This window comes from Lathyrus oleraceus, unplaced genomic scaffold (assembly GCF_024323335.1).
Source record: "Lathyrus oleraceus cultivar Zhongwan6 unplaced genomic scaffold, CAAS_Psat_ZW6_1.0 chrUn0005, whole genome shotgun sequence".
Taxonomy (NCBI): Eukaryota; Viridiplantae; Streptophyta; class Magnoliopsida; order Fabales; family Fabaceae; genus Lathyrus; species Lathyrus oleraceus.
In genome coordinates, this window is record NW_026112396.1 from 81,483 (window position 1) to 95,446 (window position 13,964).

The window sequence follows — 13,964 nt, forward strand, 5'->3', positions numbered from 1 at the left end:
CAGCGTTAATTATGTTTGTTTTGCCGTTAATAAGTGAAAGAAATAAAATATATACAATCAAAGCGCATGAGATATCAGGTGCGATCATACCAGCACTAATGCACCGGATCCCATCAGAACTCCGCAGTTAAGCGTGCTTGGGCGAGAGTAGTACTAGGATGGGTGACCTCCTGGGAAGTCCTTGTGTTGCACCTCTTTTTTTGCGATTTTTTAAATACTTCTTTTTATTTCTGTTAATCGGCGTAAAAGAGTCGGAAAAAGTAGGAGAAGACAAGCATTTCAGCGTTAATTATGTTTGTTTTGCCGTTAATAAGTGAAAGAAATAAAATATATACAATCAAAGCGCATGAGATATCAGGTGCGATCATACCAGCACTAATGCACCGGATCCCATCAGAACTCCGCAGTTAAGCGTGCTTGGGCGAGAGTAGTACTAGGATGGGTGACCTCCTGGGAAGTCCTTGTGTTGCACCTCTTTTTTTGCGATTTTTTAAATACTTCTTTTTATTTCTGTTAATCGGCGTAAAAGAGTCGGAAAAAGTAGGAGAAGACAAGCATTTCAGCGTTAATTATGTTTGTTTTGCCGTTAATAAGTGAAAGAAATAAAATATATACAATCAAAGCGCATGAGATATCAGGTGCGATCATACCAGCACTAATGCACCGGATCCCATCAGAACTCCGCAGTTAAGCGTGCTTGGGCGAGAGTAGTACTAGGATGGGTGACCTCCTGGGAAGTCCTTGTGTTGCACCTCTTTTTTTGCGATTTTTTAAATACTTCTTTTTATTTCTGTTAATCGGCGTAAAAGAGTCGGAAAAAGTAGGAGAAGACAAGCATTTCAGCGTTAATTATGTTTGTTTTGCCGTTAATAAGTGAAAGAAATAAAATATATACAATCAAAGCGCATGAGATATCAGGTGCGATCATACCAGCACTAATGCACCGGATCCCATCAGAACTCCGCAGTTAAGCGTGCTTGGGCGAGAGTAGTACTAGGATGGGTGACCTCCTGGGAAGTCCTTGTGTTGCACCTCTTTTTTTGCGATTTTTTAAATACTTCTTTTTATTTCTGTTAATCGGCGTAAAAGAGTCGGAAAAAGTAGGAGAAGACAAGCATTTCAGCGTTAATTATGTTTGTTTTGCCGTTAATAAGTGAAAGAAATAAAATATATACAATCAAAGCGCATGAGATATCAGGTGCGATCATACCAGCACTAATGCACCGGATCCCATCAGAACTCCGCAGTTAAGCGTGCTTGGGCGAGAGTAGTACTAGGATGGGTGACCTCCTGGGAAGTCCTTGTGTTGCACCTCTTTTTTTGCGATTTTTTAAATACTTCTTTTTATTTCTGTTAATCGGCGTAAAAGAGTCGGAAAAAGTAGGAGAAGACAAGCATTTCAGCGTTAATTATGTTTGTTTTGCCGTTAATAAGTGAAAGAAATAAAATATATACAATCAAAGCGCATGAGATATCAGGTGCGATCATACCAGCACTAATGCACCGGATCCCATCAGAACTCCGCAGTTAAGCGTGCTTGGGCGAGAATAAGTGAAAGAAATAAAATATATACAATCAAAGCGCATGAGATATCAGGTGCGATCATACCAGCACTAATGCACCGGATCCCATCAGAACTCCGCAGTTAAGCGTGCTTGGGCGAGAGTAGTACTAGGATGGGTGACCTCCTGGGAAGTCCTTGTGTTGCACCTCTTTTTTTGCGATTTTTTAAATACTTCTTTTTATTTCTGTTAATCGGCGTAAAAGAGTCGGAAAAAGTAGGAGAAGACAAGCATTTCAGCGTTAATTATGTTTGTTTTGCCGTTAATAAGTGAAAGAAATAAAATATATACAATCAAAGCGCATGAGATATCAGGTGCGATCATACCAGCACTAATGCACCGGATCCCATCAGAACTCCGCAGTTAAGCGTGCTTGGGCGAGAGTAGTACTAGGATGGGTGACCTCCTGGGAAGTCCTTGTGTTGCACCTCTTTTTTTGCGATTTTTTAAATACTTCTTTTTATTTCTGTTAATCGGCGTAAAAGAGTCGGAAAAAGTAGGAGAAGACAAGCATTTCAGCGTTAATTATGTTTGTTTTGCCGTTAATAAGTGAAAGAAATAAAATATATACAATCAAAGCGCATGAGATATCAGGTGCGATCATACCAGCACTAATGCACCGGATCCCATCAGAACTCCGCAGTTAAGCGTGCTTGGGCGAGAGTAGTACTAGGATGGGTGACCTCCTGGGAAGTCCTTGTGTTGCACCTCTTTTTTGCGATTTTTTAAATACTTCTTTTTATTTCTGTTAATCGGCGTAAAAGAGTCGGAAAAAGTAGGAGAAGACAAGCATTTCAGCGTTAATTATGTTTGTTTTGCCGTTAATAAGTGAAAGAAATAAAATATATACAATCAAAGCGCATGAGATATCAGGTGCGATCATACCAGCACTAATGCACCGGATCCCATCAGAACTCCGCAGTTAAGCGTGCTTGGGCGAGAGTAGTACTAGGATGGGTGACCTCCTGGGAAGTCCTTGTGTTGCACCTCTTTTTTTGCGATTTTTTAAATACTTCTTTTTATTTCTGTTAATCGGCGTAAAAGAGTCGGAAAAAGTAGGAGAAGACAAGCATTTCAGCGTTAATTATGTTTGTTTTGCCGTTAATAAGTGAAAGAAATAAAATATATACAATCAAAGCGCATGAGATATCAGGTGCGATCATACCAGCACTAATGCACCGGATCCCATCAGAACTCCGCAGTTAAGCGTGCTTGGGCGAGAGTAGTACTAGGATGGGTGACCTCCTGGGAAGTCCTTGTGTTGCACCTCTTTTTTTGCGATTTTTTAAATACTTCTTTTTATTTCTGTTAATCGGCGTAAAAGAGTCGGAAAAAGTAGGAGAAGACAAGCATTTCAGCGTTAATTATGTTTGTTTTGCCGTTAATAAGTGAAAGAAATAAAATATATACAATCAAAGCGCATGAGATATCAGGTGCGATCATACCAGCACTAATGCACCGGATCCCATCAGAACTCCGCAGTTAAGCGTGCTTGGGCGAGAGTAGTACTAGGATGGGTGACCTCCTGGGAAGTCCTTGTGTTGCACCTCTTTTTTTGCGATTTTTTAAATACTTCTTTTTATTTCTGTTAATCGGCGTAAAAGAGTCGGAAAAAGTAGGAGAAGACAAGCATTTCAGCGTTAATTATGTTTGTTTTGCCGTTAATAAGTGAAAGAAATAAAATATATACAATCAAAGCGCATGAGATATCAGGTGCGATCATACCAGCACTAATGCACCGGATCCCATCAGAACTCCGCAGTTAAGCGTGCTTGGGCGAGAGTAGTACTAGGATGGGTGACCTCCTGGGAAGTCCTTGTGTTGCACCTCTTTTTTGCGATTTTTTAAATACTTCTTTTTATTTCTGTTAATCGGCGTAAAAGAGTCGGAAAAAGTAGGAGAAGACAAGCATTTCAGCGTTAATTATGTTTGTTTTGCCGTTAATAAGTGAAAGAAATAAATATATACAATCAAAGCGCATGAGATATCAGGTGCGATCATACCAGCACTAATGCACCGGATCCCATCAGAACTCCGCAGTTAAGCGTGCTTGGGCGAGAGTAGTACTAGGATGGGTGACCTCCTGGGAAGTCCTTGTGTTGCACCTCTTTTTTTGCGATTTTTTAAATACTTCTTTTTATTTCTGTTAATCGGCGTAAAAGAGTCGGAAAAAGTAGGAGAAGACAAGCATTTCAGCGTTAATTATGTTTGTTTTGCCGTTAATAAGTGAAAGAAATAAAATATATACAATCAAAGCGCATGAGATATCAGGTGCGATCATACCAGCACTAATGCACCGGATCCCATCAGAACTCCGCAGTTAAGCGTGCTTGGGCGAGAGTAGTACTAGGATGGGTGACCTCCTGGGAAGTCCTTGTGTTGCACCTCTTTTTTTTGCGATTTTTTAAATACTTCTTTTTATTTCTGTTAATCGGCGTAAAAGAGTCGGAAAAAGTAGGAGAAGACAAGCATTTCAGCGTTAATTATGTTTGTTTTGCCGTTAATAAGTGAAAGAAATAAAATATATACAATCAAAGCGCATGAGATATCAGGTGCGATCATACCAGCACTAATGCACCGGATCCCATCAGAACTCCGCAGTTAAGCGTGCTTGGGCGAGAGTAGTACTAGGATGGGTGACCTCCTGGGAAGTCCTTGTGTTGCACCTCTTTTTTTGCGATTTTTTAAATACTTCTTTTTATTTCTGTTAATCGGCGTAAAAGAGTCGGAAAAAGTAGGAGAAGACAAGCATTTCAGCGTTAATTATGTTTGTTTTGCCGTTAATAAGTGAAAGAAATAAAATATATACAATCAAAGCGCATGAGATATCAGGTGCGATCATACCAGCACTAATGCACCGGATCCCATCAGAACTCCGCAGTTAAGCGTGCTTGGGCGAGAGTAGTACTAGGATGGGTGACCTCCTGGGAAGTCCTTGTGTTGCACCTCTTTTTTTGCGATTTTTTAAATACTTCTTTTTATTTCTGTTAATCGGCGTAAAAGAGTCGGAAAAAGTAGGAGAAGACAAGCATTTCAGCGTTAATTATGTTTGTTTTGCCGTTAATAAGTGAAAGAAATAAAATATATACAATCAAAGCGCATGAGATATCAGGTGCGATCATACCAGCACTAATGCACCGGATCCCATCAGAACTCCGCAGTTAAGCGTGCTTGGGCGAGAGTAGTACTAGGATGGGTGACCTCCTGGGAAGTCCTTGTGTTGCACCTCTTTTTTTGCGATTTTTTAAATACTTCTTTTTATTTCTGTTAATCGGCGTAAAAGAGTCGGAAAAAGTAGGAGAAGACAAGCATTTCAGCGTTAATTATGTTTGTTTTGCCGTTAATAAGTGAAAGAAATAAAATATATACAATCAAAGCGCATGAGATATCAGGTGCGATCATACCAGCACTAATGCACCGGATCCCATCAGAACTCCGCAGTTAAGCGTGCTTGGGCGAGAGTAGTACTAGGATGGGTGACCTCCTGGGAAGTCCTTGTGTTGCACCTCTTTTTTTGCGATTTTTTAAATACTTCTTTTTATTTCTGTTAATCGGCGTAAAAGAGTCGGAAAAAGTAGGAGAAGACAAGCATTTCAGCGTTAATTATGTTTGTTTTGCCGTTAATAAGTGAAAGAAATAAAATATATACAATCAAAGCGCATGAGATATCAGGTGCGATCATACCAGCACTAATGCACCGGATCCCATCAGAACTCCGCAGTTAAGCGTGCTTGGGCGAGAGTAGTACTAGGATGGGTGACCTCCTGGGAAGTCCTTGTGTTGCACCTCTTTTTTTGCGATTTTTTAAAATTCTTTTTATTTCTGTTAATCGGCGTAAAAGAGTCGGAAAAAGTAGGAGAAGACAAGCATTTCAGCGTTAATTATGTTTGTTTTGCCGTTAATAAGTGAAAGAAATAAAATATATACAATCAAAGCGCATGAGATATCAGGTGCGATCATACCAGCACTAATGCACCGGATCCCATCAGAACTCCGCAGTTAAGCGTGCTTGGGCGAGAGTAGTACTAGGATGGGTGACCTCCTGGGAAGTCCTTGTGTTGCACCTCTTTTTTTGCGATTTTTTAAATACTTCTTTTTATTTCTGTTAATCGGCGTAAAAGAGTCGGAAAAAGTAGGAGAAGACAAGCATTTCAGCGTTAATTATGTTTGTTTTGCCGTTAATAAGTGAAAGAAATAAAATATATACAATCAAAGCGCATGAGATATCAGGTGCGATCATACCAGCACTAATGCACCGGATCCCATCAGAACTCCGCAGTTAAGCGTGCTTGGGCGAGAGTAGTACTAGGATGGGTGACCTCCTGGGAAGTCCTTGTGTTGCACCTCTTTTTTTGCGATTTTTTAAATACTTCTTTTTATTTCTGTTAATCGGCGTAAAAGAGTCGGAAAAAGTAGGAGAAGACAAGCATTTCAGCGTTAATTATGTTTGTTTTGCCGTTAATAAGTGAAAGAAATAAAATATATACAATCAAAGCGCATGAGATATCAGGTGCGATCATACCAGCACTAATGCACCGGATCCCATCAGAACTCCGCAGTTAAGCGTGCTTGGGCGAGAGTAGTACTAGGATGGGTGACCTCCTGGGAAGTCCTTGTGTTGCACCTCTTTTTTTGCGATTTTTTAAATACTTCTTTTTATTTCTGTTAATCGGCGTAAAAGAGTCGGAAAAAGTAGGAGAAGACAAGCATTTCAGCGTTAATTATGTTTGTTTTGCCGTTAATAAGTGAAAGAAATAAAATATATACAATCAAAGCGCATGAGATATCAGGTGCGATCATACCAGCACTAATGCACCGGATCCCATCAGAACTCCGCAGTTAAGCGTGCTTGGGCGAGAGTAGTACTAGGATGGGTGACCTCCTGGGAAGTCCTTGTGTTGCACCTCTTTTTTTGCGATTTTTTTAAATACTTCTTTTTATTTCTGTTAATCGGCGTAAAAGAGTCGGAAAAAGTAGGAGAAGACAAGCATTTCAGCGTTAATTATGTTTGTTTTGCCGTTAATAAGTGAAAGAAATAAAATATATACAATCAAAGCGCATGAGATATCAGGTGCGATCATACCAGCACTAATGCACCGGATCCCATCAGAACTCCGCAGTTAAGCGTGCTTGGGCGAGAGTAGTACTAGGATGGGTGACCTCCTGGGAAGTCCTTGTGTTGCACCTCTTTTTTTGCGATTTTTTAAATACTTCTTTTTATTTCTGTTAATCGGCGTAAAAGAGTCGGAAAAAGTAGGAGAAGACAAGCATTTCAGCGTTAATTATGTTTGTTTTGCCGTTAATAAGTGAAAGAAATAAAATATATACAATCAAAGCGCATGAGATATCAGGTGCGATCATACCAGCACTAATGCACCGGATCCCATCAGAACTCCGCAGTTAAGCGTGCTTGGGCGAGAGTAGTACTAGGATGGGTGACCTCCTGGGAAGTCCTTGTGTTGCACCTCTTTTTTGCGATTTTTTAAATACTTCTTTTTATTTCTGTTAATCGGCGTAAAAGAGTCGGAAAAAGTAGGAGAAGACAAGCATTTCAGCGTTAATTATGTTTGTTTTGCCGTTAATAAGTGAAAGAAATAAAATATATACAATCAAAGCGCATGAGATATCAGGTGCGATCATACCAGCACTAATGCACCGGATCCCATCAGAACTCCGCAGTTAAGCGTGCTTGGGCGAGAGTAGTACTAGGATGGGTGACCTCCTGGGAAGTCCTTGTGTTGCACCTCTTTTTTTGCGATTTTTTAAATACTTCTTTTTATTTCTGTTAATCGGCGTAAAAGAGTCGGAAAAAGTAGGAGAAGACAAGCATTTCAGCGTTAATTATGTTTGTTTTGCCGTTAATAAGTGAAAGAAATAAAATATATACAATCAAAGCGCATGAGATATCAGGTGCGATCATACCAGCACTAATGCACCGGATCCCATCAGAACTCCGCAGTTAAGCGTGCTTGGGCGAGAGTAGTACTAGGATGGGTGACCTCCTGGGAAGTCCTTGTGTTGCACCTCTTTTTTTGCGATTTTTTAAATACTTCTTTTTATTTCTGTTAATCGGCGTAAAAGAGTCGGAAAAAGTAGGAGAAGACAAGCATTTCAGCGTTAATTATGTTTGTTTTGCCGTTAATAAGTGAAAGAAATAAAATATATACAATCAAAGCGCATGAGATATCAGGTGCGATCATACCAGCACTAATGCACCGGATCCCATCAGAACTCCGCAGTTAAGCGTGCTTGGGCGAGAGTAGTACTAGGATGGGTGACCTCCTGGGAAGTCCTTGTGTTGCACCTCTTTTTTTGCGATTTTTTAAATACTTCTTTTTATTTCTGTTAATCGGCGTAAAAGAGTCGGAAAAAGTAGGAGAAGACAAGCATTTCAGCGTTAATTATGTTTGTTTTGCCGTTAATAAGTGAAAGAAATAAAATATATACAATCAAAGCGCATGAGATATCAGGTGCGATCATACCAGCACTAATGCACCGGATCCCATCAGAACTCCGCAGTTAAGCGTGCTTGGGCGAGAGTAGTACTAGGATGGGTGACCTCCTGGGAAGTCCTTGTGTTGCACCTCTTTTTTTGCGATTTTTTAATACTTCTTTTTATTTCTGTTAATCGGCGTAAAAGAGTCGGAAAAAAGTAGGAGAAGACAAGCATTTCAGCGTTAATTATGTTTGTTTTGCCGTTAATAAGTGAAAGAAATAAAATATATACAATCAAAGCGCATGAGATATCAGGTGCGATCATACCAGCACTAATGCACCGGATCCCATCAGAACTCCGCAGTTAAGCGTGCTTGGGCGAGAGTAGTACTAGGATGGGTGACCTCCTGGGAAGTCCTTGTGTTGCACCTCTTTTTTGCGATTTTTTAAATACTTCTTTTTATTTCTGTTAATCGGCGTAAAAGAGTCGGAAAAAGTAGGAGAAGACAAGCATTTCAGCGTTAATTATGTTTGTTTTGCCGTTAATAAGTGAAAGAAATAAATATATACAATCAAAGCGCATGAGATATCAGGTGCGATCATACCAGCACTAATGCACCGGATCCCATCAGAACTCCGCAGTTAAGCGTGCTTGGGCGAGAGTAGTACTAGGATGGGTGACCTCCTGGGAAGTCCTTGTGTTGCACCTCTTTTTTTGCGATTTTTTAAATACTTCTTTTTATTTCTGTTAATCGGCGTAAAAGAGTCGGAAAAAGTAGGAGAAGACAAGCATTTCAGCGTTAATTATGTTTGTTTTGCCGTTAATAAGTGAAAGAAATAAAATATATACAATCAAAGCGCATGAGATATCAGGTGCGATCATACCAGCACTAATGCACCGGATCCCATCAGAACTCCGCAGTTAAGCGTGCTTGGGCGAGAGTAGTACTAGGATGGGTGACCTCCTGGGAAGTCCTTGTGTTGCACCTCTTTTTTTGCGATTTTTTAAATACTTCTTTTTATTTCTGTTAATCGGCGTAAAAGAGTCGAAAAAGTAGGAGAAGACAAGCATTTCAGCGTTAATTATGTTTGTTTTGCCGTTAATAAGTGAAAGAAATAAAATATATACAATCAAAGCGCATGAGATATCAGGTGCGATCATACCAGCACTAATGCACCGGATCCCATCAGAACTCCGCAGTTAAGCGTGCTTGGGCGAGAGTAGTACTAGGATGGGTGACCTCCTGGGAAGTCCTTGTGTTGCACCTCTTTTTTTTGCGATTTTTTAAATACTTCTTTTTATTTCTGTTAATCGGCGTAAAAGAGTCGGAAAAAGTAGGAGAAGACAAGCATTTCAGCGTTAATTATGTTTGTTTTGCCGTTAATAAGTGAAAGAAATAAAATATATACAATCAAAGCGCATGAGATATCAGGTGCGATCATACCAGCACTAATGCACCGGATCCCATCAGAACTCCGCAGTTAAGCGTGCTTGGCGAGAGTAGTACTAGGATGGGTGACCTCCTGGGAAGTCCTTGTGTTGCACCTCTTTTTTTGCGATTTTTTAAATACTTCTTTTTATTTCTGTTAATCGGCGTAAAAGAGTCGGAAAAAGTAGGAGAAGACAAGCATTTCAGCGTTAATTATGTTTGTTTTGCCGTTAATAAGTGAAAGAAATAAAATATATACAATCAAAGCGCATGAGATATCAGGTGCGATCATACCAGCACTAATGCACCGGATCCCATCAGAACTCCGCAGTTAAGCGTGCTTGGGCGAGAGTAGTACTAGGATGGGTGACCTCCTGGGAAGTCCTTGTGTTGCACCTCTTTTTTTGCGATTTTTTAAATACTTCTTTTTATTTCTGTTAATCGGCGTAAAAGAGTCGGAAAAAGTAGGAGAAGACAAGCATTTCAGCGTTAATTATGTTTGTTTTGCCGTTAATAAGTGAAAGAAATAAAATATATACAATCAAAGCGCATGAGATATCAGGTGCGATCATACCAGCACTAATGCACCGGATCCCATCAGAACTCCGCAGTTAAGCGTGCTTGGGCGAGAGTAGTACTAGGATGGGTGACCTCCTGGGAAGTCCTTGTGTTGCACCTCTTTTTTTGCGATTTTTTAAATACTTCTTTTTATTTCTGTTAATCGGCGTAAAAGAGTCGGAAAAAGTAGGAGAAGACAAGCATTTCAGCGTTAATTATGTTTGTTTTGCCGTTAATAAGTGAAAGAAATAAAATATATACAATCAAAGCGCATGAGATATCAGGTGCGATCATACCAGCACTAATGCACCGGATCCCATCAGAACTCCGCAGTTAAGCGTGCTTGGGCGAGAGTAGTACTAGGATGGGTGACCTCCTGGGAAGTCCTTGTGTTGCACCTCTTTTTTTGCGATTTTTTAAATACTTCTTTTTATTTCTGTTAATCGGCGTAAAAGAGTCGGAAAAAGTAGGAGAAGACAAGCATTTCAGCGTTAATTATGTTTGTTTTGCCGTTAATAAGTGAAAGAAATAAAATATATACAATCAAAGCGCATGAGATATCAGGTGCGATCATACCAGCACTAATGCACCGGATCCCATCAGAACTCCGCATTTAAGCGTGCTTGGGCGAGAGTAGTACTAGGATGGGTGACCTCCTGGGAAGTCCTTGTGTTGCACCTCTTTTTTTGCGATTTTTTAAATACTTCTTTTTATTTCTGTTAATCGGCGTAAAAGAGTCGGAAAAAGTAGGAGAAGACAAGCATTTCAGCGTTAATTATGTTTGTTTTGCCGTTAATAAGTGAAAGAAATAAAATATATACAATCAAAGCGCATGAGATATCAGGTGCGATCATACCAGCACTAATGCACCGGATCCCATCAGAACTCCGCAGTTAAGCGTGCTTGGGCGAGAGTAGTACTAGGATGGGTGACCTCCTGGGAAGTCCTTGTGTTGCACCTCTTTTTTTGCGATTTTTTAAATACTTCTTTTTATTTCTGTTAATCGGCGTAAAAGAGTCGGAAAAAGTAGGAGAAGACAAGCATTTCAGCGTTAATTATGTTTGTTTTGCCGTTAATAAGTGAAAGAAATAAAATATATACAATCAAAGCGCATGAGATATCAGGTGCGATCATACCAGCACTAATGCACCGGATCCCATCAGAACTCCGCAGTTAAGCGTGCTTGGGCGAGAGTAGTACTAGGATGGGTGACCTCCTGGGAAGTCCTTGTGTTGCACCTCTTTTTTTGCGATTTTTTTTAATACTTCTTTTTATTTCTGTTAATCGGCGTAAAAGAGTCGAAAAAGTAGGAGAAGACAAGCATTTCAGCGTTAATTATGTTTTTTTGCCGTTAATAAGTGAAAGAAATAAAATATATACAATCAAAGCGCATGAGATATCAGGTGCGATCATACCAGCACTAATGCACCGGATCCCATCAGAACTCCGCAGTTAAGCGTGCTTGGGCGAGAGTAGTACTAGGATGGGTGACCTCCTGGGAAGTCCTTGTGTTGCACCTCTTTTTTTTGCGATTTTTTAAATACTTCTTTTTATTTCTGTTAATCGGCGTAAAAGAGTCGGAAAAGTAGGAGAAGACAAGCATTTCAGCGTTAATTATGTTTGTTTTGCCGTTAATAAGTGAAAGAAATAAAATATATACAATCAAAGCGCATGAGATATCAGGTGCGATCATACCAGCACTAATGCACCGGATCCCATCAGAACTCCGCAGTTAAGCGTGCTTGGGCGAGAGTAGTACTAGGATGGGTGACCTCCTGGGAAGTCCTTGTGTTGCACCTCTTTTTTTTGCGATTTTTTAAATACTTCTTTTTATTTCTGTTAATCGGCGTAAAAGAGTCGGAAAAGTAGGAGAAGACAAGCATTTCAGCGTTAATTATGTTTGTTTTGCCGTTAATAAGTGAAAGAAATAAAATATATACAATCAAAGCGCATGAGATATCAGGTGCGATCATACCAGCACTAATGCACCGGATCCCATCAGAACTCCGCAGTTAAGCGTGCTTGGGCGAGAGTAGTACTAGGATGGGTGACCTCCTGGGAAGTCCTTGTGTTGCACCTCTTTTTTTGCGATTTTTTAAATACTTCTTTTTATTTCTGTTAATCGGCGTAAAAGAGTCGGAAAAGTAGGAGAAGACAAGCATTTCAGCGTTAATTATGTTTGTTTTGCCGTTAATAAGTGAAAGAAATAAATATATACAATCAAAGCGCATGAGATATCAGGTGCGATCATACCAGCACTAATGCACCGGATCCCATCAGAACTCCGCAGTTAAGCGTGCTTGGGCGAGAGTAGTACTAGGATGGTGACCTCCTGGGCGTTAATTATGTTTGTTTTGCCGTTAATAAGTGAAAGAAATAAAATATATACAATCAAAGTGCATGAGATATCAGTGCGATCATACCAGCACTAATGCACCGGATCCCATCAGAACTCCGCAGTTAAGCGTGCTTGGGCGAGAGTAGTACTAGGATGGGTGACCTCCTGGGAAGTCCTTGTGTTGCACCTCTTTTTTTGCGATTTTTTAAATACTTCTTTTTTTTTTTCTGTTAATCGGCGTAAAAGAGTCGGAAAAAGTAGGAGAAGACAAGCATTTCAGCGTTAATTATGTTTGTTTTGCCGTTAATAAGTGAAAGAAATAAATATATACAATCAAAGCGCATGAGATATCAGGTGCGATCATACCAGCACTAATGCACCGGATCCCATCAGAACTCCGCAGTTAAGCGTGCTTGGGCGAGAGTAGTACTAGGATGGGTGACCTCCTGGGAAGTCCTTGTGTTGCACCTCTTTTTTTGCGATTTTTTAAATACTTCTTTTTATTTCTGTTAATCGGCGTAAAAGAGTCGGAAAAAGTAGGAGAAGACAAGCATTTCAGCGTTAATTATGTTTGTTTTGCCGTTAATAAGTGAAAGAAATAAAATATATACAATCAAAGCGCATGAGATATCAGGTGCGATCATACCAGCACTAATGCACCGGATCCCATCAGAACTCCGCAGTTAAGCGTGCTTGGGCGAGAGTAGTACTAGGATGGGTGACCTCCTGGGAAGTCCTTGTGTTGCACCTCTTTTTTTGCGATTTTTTAAATACTTCTTTTTATTTCTGTTAATCGGCGTAAAAGAGTCGGAAAAAGTAGGAGAAGACAAGCATTTCAGCGTTAATTATGTTTGTTTTGCCGTTAATAAGTGAAAGAAATAAAATATATACAATCAAAGCGCATGAGATATCAGGTGCGATCATACCAGCACTAATGCACCGGATCCCATCAGAACTCCGCAGTTAAGCGTGCTTGGGCGAGAGTAGTACTAGGATGGGTGACCTCCTGGGAAGTCCTTGTGTTGCACCTCTTTTTTTGCGATTTTTTAAATACTTCTTTTTATTTCTGTTAATCGGCGTAAAAGAGTCGGAAAAAGTAGGAGAAGACAAGCATTTCAGCGTTAATTATGTTTGTTTTGCCGTTAATAAGTGAAAGAAATAAAATATATACAATCAAAGCGCATGAGATATCAGGTGCGATCATACCAGCACTAATGCACCGGATCCCATCAGAACTCCGCAGTTAAGCGTGCTTGGGCGAGAGTAGTACTAGGATGGGTGACCTCCTGGGAAGTCCTTGTGTTGCACCTCTTTTTTTGCGATTTTTTAAATACTTCTTTTTATTTCTGTTAATCGGCGTAAAAGAGTCGGAAAAAGTAGGAGAAGACAAGCATTTCAGCGTTAATTATGTTTGTTTTGCCGTTAATAAGTGAAAGAAATAAAATATATACAATCAAAGCGCATGAGATATCAGGTGCGATCATACCAGCACTAATGCACCGGATCCCATCAGAACTCCGCAGTTAAGCGTGCTTGGGCGAGAGTAGTACTAGGATGGGTGACCTCCTGGCGTTAATTATGTTTGTTTTGCCGTTAATAAGTGAAAGAAAAAATATATACAATCAAAGTGCATGAGATATC

General features: G+C 40.0%; 48 non-coding genes and 2 pseudogenes across 48 annotated transcripts; all 50 read left to right on the top strand.

The window, feature by feature from the left end:
• Positions 1-76: 76 nt before the first annotated feature.
• On the top strand, positions 77-195 carry LOC127111747 (5S ribosomal RNA). Its single transcript, XR_007798351.1, has one exon. It is a non-coding gene; the product is annotated as a 5S ribosomal RNA (ribosomal RNA).
• Positions 196-356: 161 nt separating this feature from the next.
• Positions 357-475, top strand: LOC127111749 (5S ribosomal RNA). Its single transcript, XR_007798353.1, has one exon. It is a non-coding gene; the product is annotated as a 5S ribosomal RNA (ribosomal RNA).
• Positions 476-636: 161 nt separating this feature from the next.
• Positions 637-755, top strand: LOC127111750 (5S ribosomal RNA). Its single transcript, XR_007798354.1, has one exon. It is a non-coding gene; the product is annotated as a 5S ribosomal RNA (ribosomal RNA).
• Positions 756-916: 161 nt separating this feature from the next.
• On the top strand, positions 917-1,035 carry LOC127111751 (5S ribosomal RNA). The gene has a single exon (XR_007798355.1). It is a non-coding gene; the product is annotated as a 5S ribosomal RNA (ribosomal RNA).
• Positions 1,036-1,196: 161 nt separating this feature from the next.
• On the top strand, positions 1,197-1,315 carry LOC127111752 (5S ribosomal RNA). Its single transcript, XR_007798356.1, has one exon. It is a non-coding gene; the product is annotated as a 5S ribosomal RNA (ribosomal RNA).
• A 279-nt stretch (positions 1,316-1,594) lies between these two features.
• LOC127111753 (5S ribosomal RNA) lies at positions 1,595-1,713 on the top strand. The gene has a single exon (XR_007798357.1). It is a non-coding gene; the product is annotated as a 5S ribosomal RNA (ribosomal RNA).
• Positions 1,714-1,874: 161 nt separating this feature from the next.
• LOC127111754 (5S ribosomal RNA) lies at positions 1,875-1,993 on the top strand. Its single transcript, XR_007798358.1, has one exon. It is a non-coding gene; the product is annotated as a 5S ribosomal RNA (ribosomal RNA).
• A 161-nt stretch (positions 1,994-2,154) lies between these two features.
• On the top strand, positions 2,155-2,273 carry LOC127111755 (5S ribosomal RNA). The gene has a single exon (XR_007798359.1). It is a non-coding gene; the product is annotated as a 5S ribosomal RNA (ribosomal RNA).
• Positions 2,274-2,433: 160 nt separating this feature from the next.
• LOC127111756 (5S ribosomal RNA) lies at positions 2,434-2,552 on the top strand. Its single transcript, XR_007798360.1, has one exon. It is a non-coding gene; the product is annotated as a 5S ribosomal RNA (ribosomal RNA).
• Positions 2,553-2,713: 161 nt separating this feature from the next.
• LOC127111757 (5S ribosomal RNA) lies at positions 2,714-2,832 on the top strand. Its single transcript, XR_007798361.1, has one exon. It is a non-coding gene; the product is annotated as a 5S ribosomal RNA (ribosomal RNA).
• A 161-nt stretch (positions 2,833-2,993) lies between these two features.
• Positions 2,994-3,112, top strand: LOC127111758 (5S ribosomal RNA). Its single transcript, XR_007798362.1, has one exon. It is a non-coding gene; the product is annotated as a 5S ribosomal RNA (ribosomal RNA).
• Positions 3,113-3,273: 161 nt separating this feature from the next.
• LOC127111760 (5S ribosomal RNA) lies at positions 3,274-3,392 on the top strand. Its single transcript, XR_007798364.1, has one exon. It is a non-coding gene; the product is annotated as a 5S ribosomal RNA (ribosomal RNA).
• Positions 3,393-3,551: 159 nt separating this feature from the next.
• On the top strand, positions 3,552-3,670 carry LOC127111761 (5S ribosomal RNA). Its single transcript, XR_007798365.1, has one exon. It is a non-coding gene; the product is annotated as a 5S ribosomal RNA (ribosomal RNA).
• Positions 3,671-3,831: 161 nt separating this feature from the next.
• Positions 3,832-3,950, top strand: LOC127111762 (5S ribosomal RNA). Its single transcript, XR_007798366.1, has one exon. It is a non-coding gene; the product is annotated as a 5S ribosomal RNA (ribosomal RNA).
• Positions 3,951-4,112: 162 nt separating this feature from the next.
• LOC127111763 (5S ribosomal RNA) lies at positions 4,113-4,231 on the top strand. Its single transcript, XR_007798367.1, has one exon. It is a non-coding gene; the product is annotated as a 5S ribosomal RNA (ribosomal RNA).
• Positions 4,232-4,392: 161 nt separating this feature from the next.
• LOC127111764 (5S ribosomal RNA) lies at positions 4,393-4,511 on the top strand. The gene has a single exon (XR_007798368.1). It is a non-coding gene; the product is annotated as a 5S ribosomal RNA (ribosomal RNA).
• A 161-nt stretch (positions 4,512-4,672) lies between these two features.
• Positions 4,673-4,791, top strand: LOC127111765 (5S ribosomal RNA). The gene has a single exon (XR_007798369.1). It is a non-coding gene; the product is annotated as a 5S ribosomal RNA (ribosomal RNA).
• Positions 4,792-4,952: 161 nt separating this feature from the next.
• LOC127111766 (5S ribosomal RNA) lies at positions 4,953-5,071 on the top strand. The gene has a single exon (XR_007798370.1). It is a non-coding gene; the product is annotated as a 5S ribosomal RNA (ribosomal RNA).
• A 161-nt stretch (positions 5,072-5,232) lies between these two features.
• Positions 5,233-5,351, top strand: LOC127111767 (5S ribosomal RNA). Its single transcript, XR_007798371.1, has one exon. It is a non-coding gene; the product is annotated as a 5S ribosomal RNA (ribosomal RNA).
• Positions 5,352-5,510: 159 nt separating this feature from the next.
• LOC127111768 (5S ribosomal RNA) lies at positions 5,511-5,629 on the top strand. Its single transcript, XR_007798372.1, has one exon. It is a non-coding gene; the product is annotated as a 5S ribosomal RNA (ribosomal RNA).
• Positions 5,630-5,790: 161 nt separating this feature from the next.
• On the top strand, positions 5,791-5,909 carry LOC127111769 (5S ribosomal RNA). Its single transcript, XR_007798373.1, has one exon. It is a non-coding gene; the product is annotated as a 5S ribosomal RNA (ribosomal RNA).
• A 161-nt stretch (positions 5,910-6,070) lies between these two features.
• On the top strand, positions 6,071-6,189 carry LOC127111771 (5S ribosomal RNA). Its single transcript, XR_007798375.1, has one exon. It is a non-coding gene; the product is annotated as a 5S ribosomal RNA (ribosomal RNA).
• A 161-nt stretch (positions 6,190-6,350) lies between these two features.
• LOC127111772 (5S ribosomal RNA) lies at positions 6,351-6,469 on the top strand. The gene has a single exon (XR_007798376.1). It is a non-coding gene; the product is annotated as a 5S ribosomal RNA (ribosomal RNA).
• A 162-nt stretch (positions 6,470-6,631) lies between these two features.
• On the top strand, positions 6,632-6,750 carry LOC127111774 (5S ribosomal RNA). Its single transcript, XR_007798377.1, has one exon. It is a non-coding gene; the product is annotated as a 5S ribosomal RNA (ribosomal RNA).
• Positions 6,751-6,911: 161 nt separating this feature from the next.
• On the top strand, positions 6,912-7,030 carry LOC127111775 (5S ribosomal RNA). Its single transcript, XR_007798378.1, has one exon. It is a non-coding gene; the product is annotated as a 5S ribosomal RNA (ribosomal RNA).
• Positions 7,031-7,190: 160 nt separating this feature from the next.
• On the top strand, positions 7,191-7,309 carry LOC127111776 (5S ribosomal RNA). The gene has a single exon (XR_007798379.1). It is a non-coding gene; the product is annotated as a 5S ribosomal RNA (ribosomal RNA).
• A 161-nt stretch (positions 7,310-7,470) lies between these two features.
• Positions 7,471-7,589, top strand: LOC127111777 (5S ribosomal RNA). The gene has a single exon (XR_007798380.1). It is a non-coding gene; the product is annotated as a 5S ribosomal RNA (ribosomal RNA).
• Positions 7,590-7,750: 161 nt separating this feature from the next.
• Positions 7,751-7,869, top strand: LOC127111778 (5S ribosomal RNA). The gene has a single exon (XR_007798381.1). It is a non-coding gene; the product is annotated as a 5S ribosomal RNA (ribosomal RNA).
• Positions 7,870-8,030: 161 nt separating this feature from the next.
• On the top strand, positions 8,031-8,149 carry LOC127111779 (5S ribosomal RNA). Its single transcript, XR_007798382.1, has one exon. It is a non-coding gene; the product is annotated as a 5S ribosomal RNA (ribosomal RNA).
• A 161-nt stretch (positions 8,150-8,310) lies between these two features.
• LOC127111780 (5S ribosomal RNA) lies at positions 8,311-8,429 on the top strand. Its single transcript, XR_007798383.1, has one exon. It is a non-coding gene; the product is annotated as a 5S ribosomal RNA (ribosomal RNA).
• Positions 8,430-8,588: 159 nt separating this feature from the next.
• LOC127111781 (5S ribosomal RNA) lies at positions 8,589-8,707 on the top strand. The gene has a single exon (XR_007798384.1). It is a non-coding gene; the product is annotated as a 5S ribosomal RNA (ribosomal RNA).
• A 161-nt stretch (positions 8,708-8,868) lies between these two features.
• LOC127111783 (5S ribosomal RNA) lies at positions 8,869-8,987 on the top strand. The gene has a single exon (XR_007798386.1). It is a non-coding gene; the product is annotated as a 5S ribosomal RNA (ribosomal RNA).
• A 160-nt stretch (positions 8,988-9,147) lies between these two features.
• Positions 9,148-9,266, top strand: LOC127111784 (5S ribosomal RNA). The gene has a single exon (XR_007798387.1). It is a non-coding gene; the product is annotated as a 5S ribosomal RNA (ribosomal RNA).
• A 162-nt stretch (positions 9,267-9,428) lies between these two features.
• On the top strand, positions 9,429-9,546 carry LOC127111426 (5S ribosomal RNA). The gene has a single exon (XR_007798178.1). It is a non-coding gene; the product is annotated as a 5S ribosomal RNA (ribosomal RNA).
• Positions 9,547-9,707: 161 nt separating this feature from the next.
• LOC127111785 (5S ribosomal RNA) lies at positions 9,708-9,826 on the top strand. The gene has a single exon (XR_007798388.1). It is a non-coding gene; the product is annotated as a 5S ribosomal RNA (ribosomal RNA).
• A 161-nt stretch (positions 9,827-9,987) lies between these two features.
• LOC127111786 (5S ribosomal RNA) lies at positions 9,988-10,106 on the top strand. Its single transcript, XR_007798389.1, has one exon. It is a non-coding gene; the product is annotated as a 5S ribosomal RNA (ribosomal RNA).
• Positions 10,107-10,267: 161 nt separating this feature from the next.
• On the top strand, positions 10,268-10,386 carry LOC127111787 (5S ribosomal RNA). The gene has a single exon (XR_007798390.1). It is a non-coding gene; the product is annotated as a 5S ribosomal RNA (ribosomal RNA).
• Positions 10,387-10,547: 161 nt separating this feature from the next.
• Positions 10,548-10,666, top strand: LOC127111421 (5S ribosomal RNA). Its single transcript, XR_007798174.1, has one exon. It is a non-coding gene; the product is annotated as a 5S ribosomal RNA (ribosomal RNA).
• A 161-nt stretch (positions 10,667-10,827) lies between these two features.
• LOC127111788 (5S ribosomal RNA) lies at positions 10,828-10,946 on the top strand. The gene has a single exon (XR_007798391.1). It is a non-coding gene; the product is annotated as a 5S ribosomal RNA (ribosomal RNA).
• A 161-nt stretch (positions 10,947-11,107) lies between these two features.
• On the top strand, positions 11,108-11,226 carry LOC127111790 (5S ribosomal RNA). Its single transcript, XR_007798392.1, has one exon. It is a non-coding gene; the product is annotated as a 5S ribosomal RNA (ribosomal RNA).
• A 160-nt stretch (positions 11,227-11,386) lies between these two features.
• LOC127111791 (5S ribosomal RNA) lies at positions 11,387-11,505 on the top strand. The gene has a single exon (XR_007798393.1). It is a non-coding gene; the product is annotated as a 5S ribosomal RNA (ribosomal RNA).
• A 161-nt stretch (positions 11,506-11,666) lies between these two features.
• LOC127111792 (5S ribosomal RNA) lies at positions 11,667-11,785 on the top strand. The gene has a single exon (XR_007798394.1). It is a non-coding gene; the product is annotated as a 5S ribosomal RNA (ribosomal RNA).
• Positions 11,786-11,946: 161 nt separating this feature from the next.
• LOC127111793 (5S ribosomal RNA) lies at positions 11,947-12,065 on the top strand. The gene has a single exon (XR_007798395.1). It is a non-coding gene; the product is annotated as a 5S ribosomal RNA (ribosomal RNA).
• A 159-nt stretch (positions 12,066-12,224) lies between these two features.
• LOC127111583 (uncharacterized) lies at positions 12,225-12,346 on the top strand (annotated as a pseudogene).
• Positions 12,347-12,394: 48 nt separating this feature from the next.
• On the top strand, positions 12,395-12,513 carry LOC127111422 (5S ribosomal RNA). Its single transcript, XR_007798175.1, has one exon. It is a non-coding gene; the product is annotated as a 5S ribosomal RNA (ribosomal RNA).
• Positions 12,514-12,675: 162 nt separating this feature from the next.
• LOC127111796 (5S ribosomal RNA) lies at positions 12,676-12,794 on the top strand. The gene has a single exon (XR_007798397.1). It is a non-coding gene; the product is annotated as a 5S ribosomal RNA (ribosomal RNA).
• Positions 12,795-12,955: 161 nt separating this feature from the next.
• LOC127111797 (5S ribosomal RNA) lies at positions 12,956-13,074 on the top strand. Its single transcript, XR_007798398.1, has one exon. It is a non-coding gene; the product is annotated as a 5S ribosomal RNA (ribosomal RNA).
• Positions 13,075-13,235: 161 nt separating this feature from the next.
• LOC127111798 (5S ribosomal RNA) lies at positions 13,236-13,354 on the top strand. Its single transcript, XR_007798399.1, has one exon. It is a non-coding gene; the product is annotated as a 5S ribosomal RNA (ribosomal RNA).
• A 161-nt stretch (positions 13,355-13,515) lies between these two features.
• On the top strand, positions 13,516-13,634 carry LOC127111799 (5S ribosomal RNA). The gene has a single exon (XR_007798400.1). It is a non-coding gene; the product is annotated as a 5S ribosomal RNA (ribosomal RNA).
• Positions 13,635-13,795: 161 nt separating this feature from the next.
• LOC127111578 (uncharacterized) lies at positions 13,796-13,917 on the top strand (annotated as a pseudogene).
• Positions 13,918-13,964: the final 47 nt, after the last annotated feature.